Below are 22,619 nucleotides of genomic sequence, written 5' to 3' on the forward strand. Positions count from 1 at the left end.
AAAAGGCAGCCAAAGAATTAGCTTAAGACATATTTTCATTTAAAAGGTCATCGTGCAGGAGTAGTTGATTACCATTATCAGCTTGGCAAAGAGAAATATTCTATCATATAAAAGCATTAGTTAAGGTAAATAGAGACAAAATTAAGCATGATAGATCATGAAATAAATGATGACTCCTAACTCGTTTTGTATCCTCGTGCTCATAAATATGATGCACTTCACATCCATGATCAAGACTATATGTAACATGGATTTTCTGGCTCCCTCATACTCTTTAAAACCTTAGGATCTGAAACCAAGTTTGTAAATCCCCATAAGTACTCCCTAGACATCACATGATACTTAAGACCAAGAGTAGTCTCAAGCTAACCCATAATTCAAGCTTAACTTGGGACTCGTATGAAAAGTGAACTATATATTAGAATCTGAAGGTAAATAAATTCATATCTTAACAAAATGCATTAAATTGGAAGTCTTTACACAACTCTTAAAAATTGAAGAACATTAATAGTCTAACAAGCCTCTAATACGGACCTGAGAGCCACTGGGATAAACCTCAGCTGACTCGAACATAAGCAAAAATCAAATAACAAAAATACTTCATCAATAATAAGATTTTGATAAAATCTATCCTCAGACTATGAGGACTCACCAAAAGTTAGGATATAGATGGTGATGTCCGTAGTCAATCGTGCTATTAGAAATGAGTACCAGAACCTACATTATAAGACAATGTAGCACAAAGATATATATATATAGATCAGTACCTCTAGAATGTACTGAGTATGTGGTGATGAATGCATAAGTAAAAATGATAACTGAATATTCAAATAAACTTTCAATGATGCATGCTAAGTTTAAATGACTAACATTGAATATGAACAAAATAGAAAACTGCAAATTCATAATCATAAATGAAGAAGCATAAAAGTAAACTTGGTGAGCCATGACACTTAGTTTCTAAAAGATTTACTTATTTTTCATTCTTAGTGATATTTTTCTAACCTACGTAAACCATATAAACTACCATGGAGTCCAACATCATACCCAAATTGGGGAGAGTTGTTCTACCATTTCCATCAAAATACAACCTTAATTGTAGCGATCACTATACTTTACTTTATCTATATTGGCAAAAAAGCTTAACCTACTTTGGCTCGTAGTTTCTAGAAATTCATGATACGCTGATCTTCATTCCCTTCTCGGTGCTAAATACTACTACAACAGTTTATATATGTGCTCATACTTAAGAAATCTACCTTAAAATACCATAAGGGTTTGTATACTAGAAACCAATTATGTTTCTCTTTACTTTAAATCAAAATTAAGATGAAAAATTGTGGATTTCAAGTCTTGCCATTGAATCAAAAGCTCAAACTTTCTTGTAAACTTAGTGCTTAAACTTAATCCTTTAATCTCATACTTCTTTCATATAACTTGCAACATAATATCATGCTTAAAACTCAACTGGAAATCTTTAATCAATGTTTCAAATCAAACTTATGATATTCAAATCCAAATATAGAATCTTTAAGTCAAAAAATAAATGGATGAGAATATGTATTCACTTTGATACTTCAATCATATGATAATGTCATAAACTCAAGACAAGATAAATTCGGAATGAACCCTAATTGCAAATCGTATAACTTTATCTTTAAAATAAGTTTTGGGAAAAAGAATGGAAGAATATCCTTGATCATAAACCCCATATACCTTGATTGAATAAAAACCTTTGAGAAAGCTTGAAGTTGGAACTTAACTTCTTGAGTTCTTGATGGAAGAAACTTGAATTTTGTTAAAGGGAAGAGGGAAAGGGTTTTTATGTCAGGTACTGAATGCTTAGTGTTAAGAGAGTGGAATTAATGTGTTTTAAAACTCCTTAATTAATTTGAGAATTATTATTAACATTTTTAGGGTGTGAAAAGACCTTAACGCCCTTATATTATGTCAAAACAAAGCAATTTTGGGTGTTGTACTTTTGCTGTGTGGCGTATGCCAATAGCACACTTGAGGTTGTATGGTGCAAGTCAATAGAACACCTTATCCAGTGGCTATTTATGATTTTCATGTGATGTATGGCCTTAGAACAAGGTCTAACATATGGTTCACACTCATTTTTATGGCCAAAAATCACCCCTTACTCTTTCCATAACATCTAAACATGGTCTACCATCAAAATGGGGGTCCTAAAGTTCATTTTAAATGCATCATTTGAGCATTACAGCTATGAGGTATTACATGGTATTTCCCTAGTTAATGATTAATGGATCATAGCTATGAGATAGTCATAGATATGATATTTAACATATAAAGATGATACTCCTTATAGTTATGATTTATGGATTATTGATATATAGTGCCTCCTAGATGTAAGATGTTTTATAGATGTGAGATAGCTCCTGGATGTTACATTCCATATGATAGATTGTTCCTCCTAGAAGTGAGATGCCTCCTAGATGAGAGATGCCTTATTCATATATTATGTTTCCTAGACGTGAGATGCCTACTAGATGTGATATGACTCCTATATATGAGATGTCTTATTTATATATTATGCCTTCTAGATGTGAGATGCTTATTGATATTAAGCCTACTAGGTGAGAGATGATTACAAATATGCTTTATGGCTTGTAGAGATGTTATACCTCCAAGTTATTATATGGCTTAGAGATACGAGTTGGCTTATAAATATGATAATTGATATGAGTTCTACATACGTATGTGGGCCTAAGGCCGTGATTAAGATGTAATAATTATTCAAAATGTATTATTGGTCCAAGGTTCATGTTATGATATCGGTTGGACATATGGAAAATGTTTATTCTTGTAAAGGATGCAGTTGTAGTTTATGAATATAGATATTAATGCTTATGGTTCCATTATTTGAATACTAGTGAGGGCATGCATAGATTTGGTACAATCATGATATTTAACTTGGAAAATTATGCAATTCTAGGTAAAATATGATTTATTTCTGTTTTTCCTAAATAAGGTTTAAAGCCCACTTTTACCTGAAAAATAGATTTGTTCGTATCAATAACTACCTGTCTTAATGAATAACTTATATAAAAAAGAGGTTAATAATGATTTTTTAAAGATTAGATCGAGATAGATTTTGGTCTATGATTTAGTACTACTAATTACTCCAGTCGTGATAGATTCTGACTCTTTCCATACTTTTAAAATTGATTAATCCCAAATTTTAATCTGGGCAATGGATTTACAGATTTACACTCTCTCTAGCCATGACTTTAGTCCATGCATGCATTATATATCTGTATGCACTTATCTCCGATATGGGATAGAGGACAATATTGTATCAATGATATAAATTATAGGTAAGAACTAATGACAAATTTTAATAGTAATGTTATATATATGTGTTGATGATTATGATGATAATGATATTACACCCAACAAGGATAGAGGATAACTATTATGCTACTACTTATACATTGATACCCGACAAGGTCAAAGGATAGTGTGATAATGATATTAATACCTAACATAGTCAGAGGATTATTACATGTATATACCTATGTATATATCTACTAGTTCAAATCCGGCTAGCCCTATGTAGAGAAATTATATATATGTACCAGGCAAGGCTGAAAGATGATTATGATGATGATGGTTATGATGGTGATGGTTATGATGATGATATGATATTAATTATACTTACTGATTTGAGTTTGGATATATAATATGATACTTGGCTAATTATGGTATTGTTGATTCTATTACATTCATCCTTGCACGCATATTGCCTATCACCAGTATGTGCATGTATCTATCAGCCCATATGGAAGGGTTGCATAGGTATGAGTGATGACTATGCCTTATGGTATGCTATGTATTGGTTGCACCTCTGAGCTTGGGGCGGTGGGGGCATGTGAAAGGCTCAGCTAGGTATTGGTTGTTTGAATAATTTGGTTACTCATATGTTCATGGATATTGTTATTATAATTGTTATGAGCATTAATAAGGCCAATTTGTGATATATTAGTTATTGATTTAGTATCAAGATTTGAGGTATGATTTTAGCCTCTTTTACCTAACAATTTCATTATTATGCATGATTACCTCATGATTAGACGTATGGATTAGAAACCTTGAGTATGTTAGTACTAAATCTTGCTAGCATCATAAGGTCTTAAAAATAAGGATATAATAATTTAGGTTGTGCTTTGAGTTGACATTATATATATGTATATGTGTATCTAGATATATATAGCTATGGTATTATCGTATATCCCTTGCTTCTTTGATTTATTCATTCATATTGTATATTCATTCTTTGGCTTTGTATACTATTTTATATATCTATGTTTTTTCCTTTATTCATATATAGGCCAAAGATATACGGTGCAGCATTGCGATTCTAGATCCTTGATTTTTCCTTAGCCTTATCATGCTAGTTTTATTGCTATGAGTAGAGTAGTTTCCCTTACTATCTTACTAGTTTTATTATATGATTGTTGGACACCTGTGTGTAGTTTCCATTCTATTTATATGTTATATATATCTACTTTATCTTTAGAGCTCAATTTCCAGTTGCCTACTGAGTACCACGTGTTTGGTAGTCATACTACACTTTTCCAACCTACAGATCACAGTACGGGCTATCATCGTTGATGTGTGCATCATGCAAATAAACGATGGTTAGGAGACTTAGAGTGAGCTCCTGGCATTGGAGTATTACTTACCTTCCTTTTTTATACTATGCTAGTCTCTGTTGTATTTGGAGATAAGTTATACCAGTATGAGTCCCTTGGTATTTTATTTTTGTACTCTTATTTTATAAGAAAATCTTATGTTGATACCATCAAGTTTTGGGACTATATTATGTATTTGATCATGTATTACGTCTATTCTGCATTCTTTTCTTTATCTCTTTAGGTAGTTCATTACTAGCCATTTTGGACTATAAGTTTAGCATACCTACTGGTGGGTTATAGTAGGCGCCATCATGACTAGACAAATTGGATCATAATAAATTTGTATCAAAGCCAAGTTCACCGGTGTATTAGTATAAGAGCTAAGTATTAGGTAGAGTCCTGTGGGTTGATCCGTACATGTCTATAATCTATCTTTGGGATGAAATAAGGACATTCTTAGGAAATTCATTTCTTAACCCCTTGTCATGTGTTCGCATTGCTATGAGTCTCACACATATTCTTTGACTCTATTATGTCCAAAATGAATAATACGAGATATTGATAGATGTGGACATTATTTTAACACATTTTCTCAGAGCTCCAGTGCAGCATCGGACCAGAGAGTAAAGAATGGACATTGAAGATCTTTAGCACAAGCTAATAGATTTGGGGCCATCTTAGACTCCAATTAAGCTCGTGACTACTTCAGATTTTCAAGGTTCAACATAAGGGATCCTGAGTCATGTTGCAGATTCCTCACCTTTATGGCTGACATTTGATTCATTGAGCAGTTCTCAGACCAAAGTTTAAATTATTGGTGTTCATCAAGGGTCTTTACTAGTTTTTGAGCACGAGATTGGGTTTTTTAGAGTGAGCCAATCCAGATTTGGTGCATGGATTTATTAGAGGTTTGGCATTGCCACTCTGTTTAGCGTTCGAGCACTTGATAGTAGTTGGGTCTTCCTTCTCTCAACTTATGGTTTATGTGAGGGCATAGAGAGAGAATGTATTAGGACTTATAAAGGTGGCAGCTAGAGTCCATGCCATCAGTATAGTGTTATAGGTATAGTATTTGTAAGTGAGGATCCTTGTGATAGAGGTCAGCTTTACTTACAGCCTATTATCTCTAAGTAGGTAGCATTTTAGACTAAGAGTAGTTCTCAGATTAGTCAAGGTAATCATAGGAGGGAGAGTCCCCATCAGACCTCGTAGACTTTTTGGTATTGGTCTTTAGGCCATGGAGGCAATTCTAGATTATAAGGGGCAATATCTTAGAGTATTCTAGGATTTTGTTTTGGTTGTGTTGAGATGGGACACTACTACAGAGAGTGCCCCAGATATGAGTTACTTGATCAAATAAATACAATATTTATTCCCCACCATCCTAGAGTTATTAAGGTGGACTATGACTGTGAGAGGGATGGTTATTATAGTAGAGAGTGCTCTAGAGTCAATGGGCCAGCAATTTGGGCTATGTTTGTATTCTCTCTAGTTTAGGGCTTTAGGAGTTTGCTACGACTTTAGAGAGATCAATCACAGGTCAGGAGTCTTTCTCTGTTATGGGTTTACTAGTCATTCAGCTTATTCAGATATATGTGTGATATTCTGGCATCTTTAGTTAGAGATAGTGTACTTATTACCTCAGTGTATGATTTAGTCTGTCGATCTGAGTTTGGTCCCATTTAGATTTTTACTCTCTAGATCCATTAGGCATGTGGTTGTGGAATTCACTATGATTGGTGTGCTTTTATTTCCCTGCACTTTCCTTTTTCATTGTATTTATTAGAGTTTTTGTACATATTTATATTATATGTCTTGATGAGTTCATACTGGTTATTATGTGCCTTGTTATTAAATTTATGATTATATGACCACCCCTCGTGGTTTATTTCTTTTTTTTAATGGATGGATTAGATCTATATTTATATTTTCTCCCTGTAGGTGTAGCATTTGGGTTCGAGTCCCATTTATCTTGGCACATTGTGTCCAGCCTTATTGTGTCCTTGAGTGGTACTAACTATTAATTTTTATTTTAGTACCACATGTTTATTATATTGATGTTTATATTTCTATTGTTGTTGATATTGTTTGATCTAATTGATCCTCATTGGGTAGCTATTTAGACTAGTGTTATCTAGTAAAAATTCCATTCTTTGTGGTTCTTATTCAGTGTCTTAATCAACTATAGCTCGATTTGATGATTTCTTCTCTGTAGCGAGGTGAGGTAGATTGTTCTCCTTTTTTGTTGACTCTGTTAGACTGATTATGGATTTAATTGTGGTATCGAAGGTAAGTTGACCTTTTGTGGTTCTGTATGGTTCTAAAATTTGCAATTTAGTTATATTTCCTATTTTGGAGTTCGAGATTCTTGGACTTGCCTTCTGAGTTGTAAATGTATTGTATCGGCAATCCCCTTATATAGCCTATTTCTGAGCTTGACCAATTTTAGATCCATTTTTCATTTGTGTCTATTTCGTTGCCTGTTAGTAGTCTTGATATTTATATTAAGAGGTCATGGATTGATCTCTTAAATTTGTTGGATTCATCTCTTGGTGATGGTTTTCTCTTATCATTAGTGTGGAGATTGGATGCTCCTTTACTATCATGATATGGTTCTTGTCTAAAGTAGAGTTTGAAAGTCAGAGGTAGGTGGTCCTTCCTGTGATTGCTTCTTGAATTAGAAAATAAAAAATCCTTCATCTTTAGTTGCTTGGTTTATTTTTTGGTAGTGGCTTGGACCTTGGTATTGGTGTTGAGATTGGTATTTTCTTTCTTGGCAAGGTGATTCATAGATTGATTGAGATATGATTATCATATGGGGGTGGATTCAGGAAATCCCTATTTCTGAGTTTGTTCGGCTTAATAAGGCCAGGTGGAGTGTTTTTTCTTGATGATATGTGCCTATGACTATTCTTAGATGCGATAGAGTGTTTGATTCGTTAGTTTCCTGCTTAAGTTACATTTCTCTGAGTTGCGAGACTTTTTTTCATCACTAGAGTGGTTTCCAGCCTTGGGGAGTTTTTTAGCATGTTTTGATAGTCCATGTCCTCCATCATCCATAGAGTTGATTTTTGATATTTTCAATCGGTGATATCCTTTGGAATGATTTCTGTTTTATGGCTACATTTCTTTCCGTCTAGTTGATATAAAGTTGGTTATTTGTATTGTTAGTCAATGGTTTATCCATACGGTGATTTTGTTCTTTATCTATATTTTGATTTTGGCTGGGTATGATTTAGTTCGAATTCATCTAATTTGGGAACTAAAGTCGATTTCAGTAGTTGACCTTAACATAGATTTATTGACTTAGTTTGGAATTGATGCCTTGGAATGACGATTTGGAAGTTATGATAGAGTTGGAGTATGAATACCTACCTGTCTTCAGGTTTGTTTAAGTAGTTGGGATCAAGCAATTCAGCATTGGTGTTGTAGAGCTTTCAGGCAACCTTTGTTTTAGAATTATCTCAGTTCAGATTTTAATTATAGGTTGGTTGAGCAAATTCCATGGTTGTCCATTCGGTCTTATTGACTTTGGATAGATTATTGTTGTTAAGTGTTCAGATGTAGCCCAAGGACCTACTATTGGTTCCTTAACCTTTTACGACAGGTCTTCCTTTTTCTTTGGGAATTTTGGATGATATACTCAGTGTGAGTAATATACTTGAGTTGGATTTAGTATGGTTTCATTCTTGGTAAATGGGACATCCTGGAATGGATCATTCAGTGATGAGTAGTTATGCCTTGATCTTTTAAATTTCAATTTAATTACCATTCGGATTAGTAGCATTGGCATCGATTGTATTCTTTGATTATCTCCATTTGTATGCCCAGATAGTCCCTTATGGCTTATTCTTATTTTTGTCATATGGACTTTTAGCTGATTAGCTTCAGTTCTTCAAGTTCTCTAAGATGGAATTCTATAGACAAGACTCAGGTGATTTTGCTCCTGGTTTGGATTGGATAATAGGTGTGAAATAGTAAAGAAATGTTATATTTAGATGTAAAGGCGGTGGTACGACTCATGCCTTGGACTGGTTTTGGCTAGGATGAGTTTTTGTTGATTTTACCGGTATCAAGATGGTATTAGTGTATTGTGGTTTAGATTTTAGTGCATTAACTTTTTTTAATTCAGTTAGAAGATAATTGGTGAGTGAAGTTGACTTTTAGCTATTTGGAAGTGAAGTGAGAGAGCTATTGAAAAAAGGGATACCTATGACAAAATCCCTTGGAAGTGTTCTCTCTCTCTTTGTGGAGGTTTTCTCGAAAGTCATGCTTGGAGCATGCGGGCCCAGTACCTCATCCTTTTGAGGTTTGGGATTGTTTTCCATTGACTTACTGGGGTGAAAGTCCTTTTAGTAGTGGATATTGTAATGATCCTCAAGTTTATTTCCTTTATTTGGATGCATTTCAAGTATTTTGAGCCTTCCAACAGTGGTTTGTGTCTCTGAAATATCGATTTAGGCTAGGAAGACCTTTGGTTTGTGTCTTAAGTCACCCGAGCTTATTTCAGCTTGTTGGTTAAAAAGTTGAAAAATTAAAAATTTGGGTGTGGGACCCATATTTGGTAAAAAAAAACTCGAATACAAAATTCAACTTTGACATTGCATCCAGAACAACAAATTGAATATTCTTACATAGTTTATCTACGTATTTCAGATTCCGAATGAATCCGGAGGCCTTGGAGAAAACTTGGAAAAAATTCCCAGTTTGAGTTGATAACTGGTGCCTATGCAATCATAACTCTTGGTTCGCGATTGCACCTCAGTGTGCAGAGAAGATAGTGCAATGAAGCTAAAGTATGTTATGATTGTAGCACCTACTCTGGATGCCAAGGTGTGTGATTACACACCTAGATGTGTGATTGCAACACTTGATGACCTTGAAAGGATATAAATAGACCCCTTAGGTCACAAATTAGCCCATTTTTCATCCTTACCTTGAGAGGAAAAGCCTTAATGAGGGCGATAACATAAAATTGAGGCTTCTTGGTAATTGGAAAGCTTGTTTAACATCTATTTTTGTGATTATCATCCTAAATAAGGTAAGGTTCCACCATTTTATTGGTGAATTTTAATGATTTCTTAAAAAAATCCCAATAGCTTGAGGTCTTGATTTTAGCCCCCATTTAGCGTGGTTATCATCCATTCTTAAGAGTTATGATTCCCTGATTATGTATGAATATTGGGTTTACCTCGGAAACGTAATTTTCATAAATATGACCCATATGGGTTTTTTAGTGTTATTTTTAGACCTGAAGCACAATGGTGCAAATGGGTATCATTATTCTTGTATTGATGAGTATATTATGATTTTGAAAGCATGATGACATTTTATGATCGTGAATTAAAGAAGTCATTTGTTGAACGATTTAAGGATTTGGGGTTCAGCATCGAGGTAGGCTTCTGTCTACTCTTCTTCGTAAAATGGCGAGTGTTATATATTCCATGTGAATGTTAATGTAATGTTGATTATAGGTAGAATGAATTAGTCTTGATTATTGAAGTTTGGGTATTAGATGAGTGTTTTTTAGCCCACCTTAAGCCAAGACTTGTGTTAGTCCTTGTGGACTTATTTATGAATTTTAGACATAGTTAAGTCTAGTAAGCCCTTAGGGTAAGGTTACTTCATGAATTAGTGAGTCATGATGGTATTTCCTATGTTAATGATTACTGGCTCATGGCTATGAGATAGCCATAAATGTGATATTTGGCCTATAGAGATGATATTCCTCATAGTTATGATTTATGGCTTATTGATATATTGTGCCTCCTAGATGTGAGATGCCTCGTAGATGTGAGATGCCTCATAGATATGAGAACCCTCCTATATATGAGATGCCTTATTGATATGTTGTGACTCCTAGATGTGAGTTGCCTCCTAGATGTGAGATGCCTCCTAGATATGACATGCCTTATTTATATATTGTGCCTCCTAGATGTGAGATGCCTTATTGATATAATGTACCTCCTAGATATGAGATGCTTATTAATATTATGCCTACTAGGTGAGAGATGATTACAAATAGGCTTTATGGTGTTTAGATATGTTACACCTCCTAGTTAGCCTATGGCTTAGAGATTTGAGTTGGCTTAGAATATAGTTATTCGTATAAGTTATGGATATATATGTGGACCTACGGATGTAATTATGATGTTATAATTATTCTGGACGTATTATAGGGACAAGGGTTGTGTTATGATATCGGTTGGACATACGGGAAATATTTATCTTTGTAAAGGATATGGTTGTAGTTTATGTATACAATTATGGTACCATTGTTAGAATACTAGTGATGGCTTGCATAGATTTGGTACATTTGTGATCATTCAATCGGTAAATGATACGATTTTAGATAAAATAGAATTTATTACTGTTTTTTCCTAAATAAGGATTAAAGACCACTTTTCACCTTAAAAACAAATTTCTTTGTAACAATAATTGTTTGTCTTAATCAATAACTTATATGTAAAAGAGGTTAATAATGATCTTTTAAATATTCTACTAATTACTCCAATCATGAGAGATTTGGACTCTTTCCATACTTTTATAACAATTTAGTCCCAAAATTCACTCTTGATAATGGATTTACAGATTTACACTCTTTTTAGCCATGACTTAAGTCCATGCATCTATTATATGTCTATATACACATCTCTCCGATATGGGATGGAGAAAGATGTTGTGTCGATGATATAAATTACAGCTAAAACCCGATGACAAATTTAGTATTGATGTTTTATATATCTGTGTTAATGATTATGATGATACTAATTATATACCCGGCAACCCCGGAGGATGACTATGATGATACAATTTAGATATTGATACCTGTCAAGGCTGGAGAATAGTGTGATGCTCATATTGATACCGAGCAAGGCCAAAGGATGATTACACTGAGGTGCGTATATATATACATACCGGTTTGAGTCCTCGTATCCATATGAATAGAAATTATACATTTACCTGACAAGGTCGATGGATGATTATGATGATGATTGTTCTGATGATGATGATGATGATGGTGATGGTTATGATGATTATAATATGATATTGATTATACTCACTGGTTTGAGTCTTGATATATATCATGATACTTGGATCTATTATAGTATTATGGATTTTGTTGCATTCATCCTTGCATGCGCATTGGCTAACACTAGTATGCGCCTATATCTAGCAGCCCATTGGGGTATAGAAAGTGAAGAAGAAGTAGGCTTAGATAGAGGAGCGGTAGGGCAAGAAGTTTAGGTTCTCTAAGCAGGGTAATGGCCAACAGCAGAGTGGCAGGGATGGTGGTAAGTGGCTCAAGAAGAAGTGGGGCAATTCTGGGTTATATTCGATGGCTAGTTCTCCATAACCAAAGTCATTGTGTGATGGTGTTTCTATGGTGGCGATAACTTCAGGGAATAGGGTACCCAAGCTTAGGCTAATGGGGCCCAGTCAGCTCTGCCATACCCTCTCTACAGGTTTTATGGTAGATTGTATCAAAGTTACTGTGATGAGGAAAGGAATAAGTGCTTCAATTATGGTTAGCCATGGCATATTCTTAGAAACTATCCTATTGGTAAGGTTGCTTCAAGGGCGAACAACGTTTTAGTTTTTTCATCATCGCTCTGGCACCAAAGGATGCATCGTCTAGTTCGGACAATAGTTGGAACCATCTTTATGCTCTCACTACCCAATAGGAGTCCGAGGCATCACCTAATGTAATGATGGGTACATTGAAACTCTTTTCCCGTGATGTGTATTGTTTACTTAATCCAAGGTCTTCTGTCTCTTATGTGACCCCATTTGTGGCTTTCTATTTTTGTTTTAGTTTGGATTGTGTTTCAGACTCTTTTTCTATTTTTACCCGATAGGTGACTCGGTAATTGCTAAAAGAATATATAGGGGGTGTGGTATCTGTCGTTAGTAAAGAGACTTTGGTGGATTTATTTGAATTAGATATGGTTGATTTTGATGTTATATTAGGGATGGATTGGTTGCACTCATGCTATGCATCTCTAGACTGTAAGACCCATAAGGTTGTCTTTAAATTCCCTAATGAGCCAGTTATTAAGTGGGAGAGTGGTTCCCTAGCTCCTCAGGGGAAGTTCATATCTCATCTTAGACCTCAAAGATTAATCTCTAAAGGGTGTCTCTATGATCTGGTATGGGTTAAGGATGCAAACTCGGATGGTCCTTTGCATTTTGTTTTGGTGGTGGATGAATTTCCTAAGGTCTTCCCTAATGACCTTCCTGGTGTTCCTCCAGGTGGGGACTGAAGGAGCTTAAGGAGGAATTAAAGGATCTTTGTATTAGGGTTTCATTCATCCTAGTATATCTCTATGGGGTGCATTGGTGTTATTCTGTGTAATAAGGGTGATTCCCTTCAAATGTGTATCGATTACCGGCAATTGAATAAGGTGACGGTAAAGAATAAGTATCCTCTTCCAAGGATAGATAATTTGTTTGATCAATTGTAGGGTGCTAAGTTTTTCTTAAAGATTGATCTTAGATTCAGGTATCATTAGTTAAAGATTAAGGAGGAGGATATCTCTAAGACTGCCTTTCGTACACGATATGGGCATTTTGAGTTTTTAGTTATGCATTTTGGGTTGGCCAATTCCCCTACAACATTCATAGACTTGATGAATAGGGTCTTCCATTAATTTTTGGATCTGACTGTCATTGTATTCATAGACGACATTCTGGTGTATTCTAAGAGTGAGGTTGATCATGCCAATCACCTTTGCATTGTGTTGCAAACTTTGAAGGAGCAGTAGTTGTATGCCATGTTTTTGAAATGTGAATTCTGGTTTAATGTTGTCACTTTTCTGGGTCATATCATTTCTAGTAAGGGGATCATGGTTGATCTGCAAAAGGTTTCAGTGGCTAAGAAATGACCTAGACGCACGACTCCAATCGATATTCGGAGCTTCTTAGGTTTGGCGGGTTACTATAGGAGGTTTGTGGAAAGTTTTTCAACTATAGCTGCCTCATTGACTAAATTAACTCAGAAGAAGGTAAGATTCTTATGACAGGAGTTTTGAGAAGCTGAAGGATAAAGATTCTTATGACAGGAGTTTTGAGAAGCTGAAGGATAAGCTAACTTTGGCCCTGGTCTTAATTCTATTTAAAGGCATTGATAGGTATGTGATCTACTATGATGTGTCCCATATGGGACTTGGTTGTGTTCTTATGCAGTATGGAAAGGTGATAGCTTATGCCTCTAGATAGTTGAAGGTGCATAAGAAAAATTACCAAAATCGTGTGTATAAAGTGCATGTGGGCATCTTTTTTTATCATAAGATCCTGTAGTGTGTATTTTCTTAGAAATAGATTAACCTCAGGCAAAGGAGTTGGCTTGAGCTTCTCAAGGATTATGATATAAGTTTTCACTACCATCTAGGTAAACCTAATGTTGTTGCTGATTCTCTTAGCGGGTTGTCCATGGGGAGTTTAGCTCATATGGATAAGAATAAGTAGGAGTTGGTGAAGGATATTCACCATTTGGCTAACCTTGGAGTTTGTCTTTGGACAAAGATGATGGTGGTGTGTTGGTGCAGGAAGTGGCACGGTCATCTCTGGGTGTTGAAATCAAGGAGAAGCAGATGTTAGATCATGTCTTCATGAGTATTAAGGGTCATGTAGGTGGGCAGAAGGTAATGGCCTTTGAGATCAGTGGTGATGGTACTTTGCGATACCAAGGGAGGTTATGTGTTCCCAATGTCGATAGTTTGCGTGAGAGGGTCTTGGTTAAGGCACATGAGTAATGCTATGTTATTCTTTCTGGTTCGACAAAAATGTATCATGACCTCAAGGAGATGTATTGGTGGAACAATATAAAGAAGGATGTGGCTAATTTTGTGGCCAAGTGCATGGTTTGTCAACAAGTGAAAGTTGAGCACATAAGGCCCAGAGGTAAGTTCCAAGAGGTTGAGTTTCCTGAATGAAAGTGGGAAGTAATAAATATGAATTTTATTACCGGTCCTTCTCAATCTTGGAATCAATTTGATTCGGTTTGGGTCATCGTGGATAGGATGACAAAGTCAGCTCACTTTTTGCCAGTGAGGACTAACTTCTCGGCTGAGGATTATACGAGGTTTTATCTTCATTAGACTGTAAATTTGCATGGGGTACCTATTTCTATCATCTCGTGTAATGGTACAAAGTTTACATCTTACTTTTGGTGGTTATTCTAGAAATGTTTAGGGACTATAGTTAGTCTTAGTACTGCTTTTCACCCGTAGTTGGATGGACAAGAAGAAAGGACTACTCTGACGTTAGAGGACATGTTTTGTGCTTGTGTGATTGATTATAGTGGTAGTTGGGTTGAGCACTTACCTCTTTTCGATTTTTCTATAATAATATTTACCACTTTAGCTTAGCATGGCTCCTTTTGAAGCATTGTATGGTAGAAGGTGTAGATCTCCTATTGGGTTGTTCGATGTAGCAGAGATGTTTGGCCTAAATTTGTCTTACCAAGCCATAGAAAAGGTAAAGGTGATTCAAACGTGAGGCGAAGAGAGTTAAAGTTTGAGGTTGGGGATAGGGTGTTCCTAAAGGTGTCTTCCATGAAGTAAGTGATGCGGTTTGGTAAGAAGGGGAAGCTCAGCCCCAATATATGGGTCCTTGGTCTTGAGAAGGGGTGGTAAGGTTGCGTATGGGCTGGATTTGCCGTCTAGTTTAAGTTCCATTCACCTAGTATTCTCTGTTTCTATGTGGAGTAGTGTATGGGCGATTCATCTCAAATCATGCCTATCAAGGATATTGGTATTTCAAATTCCTTGTCCTATGAGGAGGTCCTGATTGAGATATTGAATCATCAGGTTCTTCTATTGCTGACCAAAGATGTAGCTTTGATAAAGGTTCTATGGAGGAACCACAAGATTGAGGAGACTACTTGGGAAGCTGAAGAGGAAATGAAGTCCAAGTATCCGTTCCGATTTTCTGCTCCGAAAGTTAGTGTAGAAGGTATACGTTCTTCATTATACTTTTGTTTTCAAACTTTGTTAATTGAAAGATTCACTTCCTTGCATCTTTTTTTCTAAATTTTTTAAAGGTTAAATTTGAGGTAGTAGGGTATAAATCGTGTTAGTCGTGCCTTGTCCCATCATTCGAAGACGAATGATTCAAGTGGGAGACAATTGGAACACCTTAGGTTTTGATTCTGGACATCATATGATTGGGGGTACTTGTCGTATGATAAGGTATGGTTTAAGGCCCTTAACTTATATATTTTTCACCATAGTTTTGGTTAGTTTCTGTCCAAGGTTTAAATGGGCATCAAAAGGGTTATTTGACGATGATACGAGTGGTCTAGTCCAAGTCGTATGTTGCCTAGAGTTAACCCCCTTGGATTCTATCTTGGATATGGTTTGAGGGGACAACTTATATGGTATGGGTATGACGTATTCCAGGGGGAGTCGTATTGTGGACAGTGTGTGATGTTTAATATTCTGGCTAGGGTACGAGTGGTATGTACCACTTGTATGGGGGAAGGGTATTCATACCCTCCTGCAGGAATTTATACAGTTTAAGCTGGGGGTATTTTGGGCATTTCCACTCTCAACCCCTTATGACCCCATGACTTGAAACACTTTTGGAATATCATTTACAATATTATTCTAAATCAAAAACACTAGAAACACTCTCAAATATCTCTCAAGCTCTTGGGGAAAAAAGAGGCTAAGGTTTCTTTCAAGGTGGTCAACTAAGGCTCTCAAGGGTGGTTTCTCTCTGTCTTCCTTCATATCTAAGGCATGTTACTTGTCCCTCATTTTAAGTTGAACTAAATTCATGTTTTAATGGATGGTTTTCATGATTTCTTATGGGTATTATTTGGTTTTGAAATATATGTTGGGGGTTTTGGTTATTAATGGTTGGATAATGTTTTCCCATGTTTTACTTATGGTTTTTTCTATTATAATGTTGGTTTGAGTATTGTGGAATGTGTGGTGATGGTAAATGGGTTTAGGGATACTTTGGATTCCCCAAATTGCTAGGTTTTGGTTTTGGAAACTATATGCCCTCAACATATTTGACAAAACGCCTATAAGAATGGTTTTGTCACATAGCTTGACTTTTATTGAAATTATTGCATTGCATAATATGGTAATGGAACCCTAAATAGTTTAAATGGTTTGATAATGCCTTAGTTTCCATGGTTTGGTTTTATTAGAAAGCATAAGGGGTACATAGAAAGCCCCTAAGATTTGGGTAATAACACTGCTTGCAAGCTATAGTCGGTGTGACGGTAACACTACATAATGCCTTAGTAATTAATTGTAACGCCCCGATTCCCATGAACCGAAACGCCACACGGTGCTTACGATCCCGAAGGACCACAAGCTAACCCTTTTTTTGATATCTATACTTGTTCACCGCATAATATAATAAAATATATGCGAAAACTGGCTAACACTTGCCAAAAGGTTCAAACATCTAGAAATATAAAATACCTTAAACCACACACTAATACATATGTCTGAAAAGACTCTACACTGCCTGAGCTGTGGAGTTGAAGGGACAATTCCCCCAACTAACTCCGTCTACTAAAATCAAATACTGTAATAACAACATCCTCGGATGATGAGGACTCACTGCTGCACCCAGTGCTACTATACAAGTGACTTCTAAGATGCTCCAAGTTTCACTCCCCTGAACCTATGGTGCCCCAAAATAAAAGAACACCATAGCGCGAATGAGTCAGTCAGATGTACTGAGTATGAAAGCAGGAAGACTAAATGCAAGGGCATATGCATGAATATTTAATCAACAGAATAATATGAGAATAACGAACGATTACACACATATATATGCACAATTCACAACCACTATAACAATTATAACAACTCTAGATACCACAGCTCGGATACCTCTTTACTATCCTCGGAACTCACTACTGTACTGGGGTACTGCATTACTGAATCACAGGATACCAACACTGATCGATTGAATACACTCACACCCCTGACTCCTGATGGTTTATACTGACACAGAAACCGTGGGAAGTAGTTACATAACTCACCATGACTCCTCATAAGCAACTGAATATGTAGGGGTGCACGCAATAATTTGAATAATATCTTTGATTTCATAAAACATGCGTATGGAAAATGAAGACTCACATGGCTTGAATTTTACTATCCATACTTCTCATAATATTATAGAGAGGAAAACATAAGTAAAATCCCATAAATCATCATAAAATCATCAATATTCATCATAAATTCTCATAACTTATCATAGACATCCAAACTCATCAACTCAAGACGCGGAGTGACTCGATAGTTCAAGAAACATACTCTTATGGACCGGAGAGTTTCCTATAACCGACAACCCCACGTGAAATACCAACGTTTACCCTCCTAGGGAGAGGACTCCCATTGGCGGGAGAGTTGTACTCTTGCCAGGGAGTACAACCTTAAAGCTTTCATAATCACAATTCAGCTCTCTGGCTAACAATATCATCATCAACAACCCTATGGTGGCATATAGGTTTAGGGAAATACCAAATTTTCCTCTCAGTGCTAAGTAATCTTTCCCAAATAGCTCAGAAAGCGTTAGGAAATCCACCATAACATCACAAGGGTCTATCATAAAAACCAAGTCAAATCTCTTTCTCATTTATCAAATCATATCAATTTGTAGATTCCTAACTCAACACATTTTAACTCAAAACATTTTAATTTTCCTCAACATCAACATGGTATCAATAACACAGGATTTCATCTCTGCGAGCTTAAAATCAATATAAATCATCTCAACTCTGTGGATGCAAATCAATATTCTCAAATGATCATTCTTTCATTCCAATTCAAATCATGACAATAGCTTTTGAAAAGCATTTAAGATCTTCAAATCATAGTAAGATTTTGTATGTCGTAATGTAACTCAAATCATGGCTCTTATATCAAGAATCCTCAAAAAAATAATTTTACAGTAGTGGTATGCAATTTATGGCATAAAATCTCAATTCAAGAAAACAAGATAATAAGGTTATTATGTATACCTATATTGGACGATTCAAAGTTCCATAAATCATATCTTGAAAACACTTGAAATATCAACTCGTGGTAGAAATATGAAATTCACCATGTCAAATCATAACTTGGGAATAATAAAGTAATCATGTACATCAAATCTTAAACAATTTATACTTTTTATAACCTCATAATTCGTCATTAAAAATCTTGGGTATTTACCCACTTTACAAAATCATGAAATTCCAATGATAAAATCAATTCTTTGGGCACAAGAATGAAAAGATATTCTTGTTCAAAACCCCACATACTAAGTTCTCACGGAATTCATGTTAAGTTTTCAAATCATCAAAAATTCATCGATCATAGCATGACTAAGATTATCGCGGAACTGACTCAGCTCTAGACTAGAAAACTATTTCGGGCATACGTACCCCCAGTAATCAATAACATAAGTAATACGTAGTATAAAACAATGTATACTCACATGCACACAGTCCATCATGCATCATGCATTAATTAACACCTCACACCAATCATTTGAAGATCAATTCATATACAAGTATTGGGATCTCATGCCATTAAATCGTAGATCATTCAACAAGGATGCATATGGTTAATGAAGAATACAACATAACATAGTTCATCAAATCGGAATACACACAAATAACATACATTCAACACATCATGATTCACTTCTCAAGGTTCTTTCCTTTAAGATCTTAATATATACAATTCGACCCATAATTAGACATTTCACACTTAGCATGGCCTAATGGCCTTACCATTTCTCTCAAGCGTCATAGTAAACATGTAGCATGCAAGTATGGTATGAACTCATCACTTCGATCATAAGGAGTCATACGATCCATTCTTCTTCAACTAGGCATTTCTACAATTACCTTGCATGCACCATTTAGGAATAGGTCAGTATGAACAATTACATATGCTACAACACCATCATTTATCTTAATTCCGCCAACTAAATCCCTCATCTGCGCTTACAACCATATCATAAGCCTTCCACACAACATCCCCAATTTTAGACAATAACATGTAGTTCATGTTGAATGTATACATAGAAAGTAGTCTAGTAATTTAGAACTTATTATATCCTAAGAACGTAAATTTATAGCCTCTTAGACAATTCTACAAACACCTTACATGCACTTTTAGGCATTGGTGAATTCATCAAATTCTCATGTTTTCCGCGACCCCATATACATATAAGAGAAATAAGAGGAAAATAATACAAGTTCTCAGCTGAATGGGGTATTTTTAGAGGTTTAAAAGAGTGGTAAAAGACCAAAATACCCCTAAGATGTATATTTATGTGAACCTATGAATAAACACTAGATGATGAAATTAGAGATGAATCATGATGATTAATTGTTGTATAATGTTGTCTACATATGTTATACCTACCATGTGTTTGATTAAATGCCTAGATGAAGGAACAATGCCCAACTAGTATGATATCATGAAATCCCCATATATATACAAGCTTATGCATATCATATGTTTGGTGAAGTGCTTCAATATATGAATTATGAATTGTGTTGTTGGTCATGTGTTCACGTAAGTCATGTTATGTCAGTTTCTTTCCATCGAGTCCTGGGGTACTTGTAACCAAATATTCAGTTGTGTGCCTAGGGCCATGTCATGTTTTCATGATCTCCTCAGTCAATCTATGATCCATAGAACTCAGTCAATCTTGTGACTCAGGAAATCTCAGAAATCGTAGTAATTTCAGTTGCTCAGTAATCTTAGTAACCTTAGTATTCCCAGTCAATCTTAGTAACTTCAGTATTCTCAGTCAGTCCTTAGAACTTAGTATATTCCGTCATTCAATGGAACTTAGTAAATTCAATTTAGCTCTACTAGACAATACTACTAGTATTAGTTCAGTTCAGTTAATAAGCTCAGTTCAGTGCCTTTCAGATAGGAGTAGAATTCAGAACCGAGGGATCTTAGGGATGTGGACTCACCCGCTAGATAGGACTGAGATACCTGGAAGCAATCCCTAAGTTCCAAAAATACGTAGCAAGCGTACGTATGATATATTACCCATTAGATAGGACTAACGTACTCAGGGATCACCCATTAGAGCATTTAAATGAATCAGACTGATCCCAGAGGTCGCCCGCTAGATTAGGACTGACTCCACAGCAGTTGTCTTTACCAGTTGCACGGTACTGACACCCTTCTAGCTGGGGTTATAGGTTGGACCACAGTTAGCTTAGTATGGGGTACGTCGGTTAGATGAATACATCCTGCCATTTCAGTTACAGCATCAGGACTGATACAGTCAATTTAGCTTAGTAGTATAGATTGAAGACTATCAGATATAGGCAATTCTTATCATTATAAATAGAATCTGGGATTACCCATTAGATAGGACTGATCTCAACTATGGTCAATAGTAACGGTATCATCAAATTTAGAGATCACCCGCCAGATAGGACTGATCTCAGATTCAGTTACTTAGATACAGTACGGAACTCAGCTAGTTCCATTAGATTTAGGACTGTCAGATACAATCACTCATGTTATCAGTTATCATAACTTCTGTTATTAGCATTCAGGTTCAGGACTGTCAGATACAGCCAACCAGACCAGTTTTTCATAATCAAAACTGTCAAGACACAGTTATCCTTGTATTAGTAACATAGTATCTGTCCCATGGTATTCAGTAATATAGTATTAGTTTCTCACTTATCAGTGACTAAGATGTCAATGTTAGTATCCTTAGTATCCAGTCTTATCATGATCTCAGATACAGTTACGTATGCACGCATGTATTCTCACGTTCATGTTAGTCAGCCAGTTAGTTTTGTTCATGCATAAGAACTTATTGCATTCGGCCTACCTCACTTGCATACTGGTATATTCAAAGTACTAAAACATTTGCGCTATGGTGTCTTATACCATAGGTTTAGAAGAACGATCTCCAGAGAACCAGTAGCATCCTAGTTCAGCGATCAAAGTTAGCAGTGTGTCCTCATCCTTTGAGGACATAATGATCACAGTACTATTTCAGTTTTCAATTTTTTTCAGTAGTTGGAGTTAGTTGGGGACATGTCCCATAAACTCCTTATTCAAACAATTTAGAGGCTTTCATACTATAGCATATCAGATAGTTATTTCAGATTTGTTTTGGTATTGTATACCATATGTTCAGTTATGTATTAGTATTGAACCTTAAGGCCTTTCAGTTCATGTTTTTGCTTTTTATAATTTTTTATGTAGTATACAGGTACTGATATCAGTCATAGGTTAGCTTGTGGTCCTTCAAGGTCAATAGCACCGTGTAGCATTCTGGTTTAGAAAATTAGGGCTTTACAAACTTGGTATCAGAGCCTAAGGTTCAACAGTGACCTAGAAAGTCTTAAAAGCCGCATGTAGTAGAGTCTTATTCATGCGTGTGTTGTGCACTACACCTATGTGCAGGAGGCAATGAGATGTTTTAGGAACAGTATCCCTTCTTTCAGTATTCATAATGTGCGAGTGATCATAGGCTGAAAGTTAAACTCTCAGTCTAATCCATTTCTCCCTTTCTTCTACAAAACATGCCTCATAAAAGAAGAAACGAAAATCAGTCATCCCCTCAGCCCAAAGAACCTTTGGGCGAACATGTTTCTTACGCGGAGTTCAGGGTCGTACTCACTAATATTAATCAATCAGTTACTACTCATAATGAAAGACCAACTATCGTTCTAGCTGACCAATGGCCAATTCAGCTACCGCCAGGATTCAGGACTTTACCCGAATGAACCCTCCATCCTGTCTTTGGTCTAAGTCAGATGAGGACCCTCAGGAATTCCTAGATCAGGTTTAGAAGGTGACCTACATCATGGGGGTGGCTACTATTGAGAGTTTTGAGCTAGCTACATACCTATTGCAGGATGTTGCTCACACTCGGTTCAAGCAGTGGAAGTCAGAGAGGGCAGATGATGCAGGGTCAGTTGAGTGGGAGAGTTTTCTTCCATAT

This window comes from Capsicum annuum, chromosome 7 (genome assembly GCF_002878395.1).
Source record: "Capsicum annuum cultivar UCD-10X-F1 chromosome 7, UCD10Xv1.1, whole genome shotgun sequence".
NCBI lineage: Eukaryota > Viridiplantae > Streptophyta > Magnoliopsida > Solanales > Solanaceae > Capsicum > Capsicum annuum.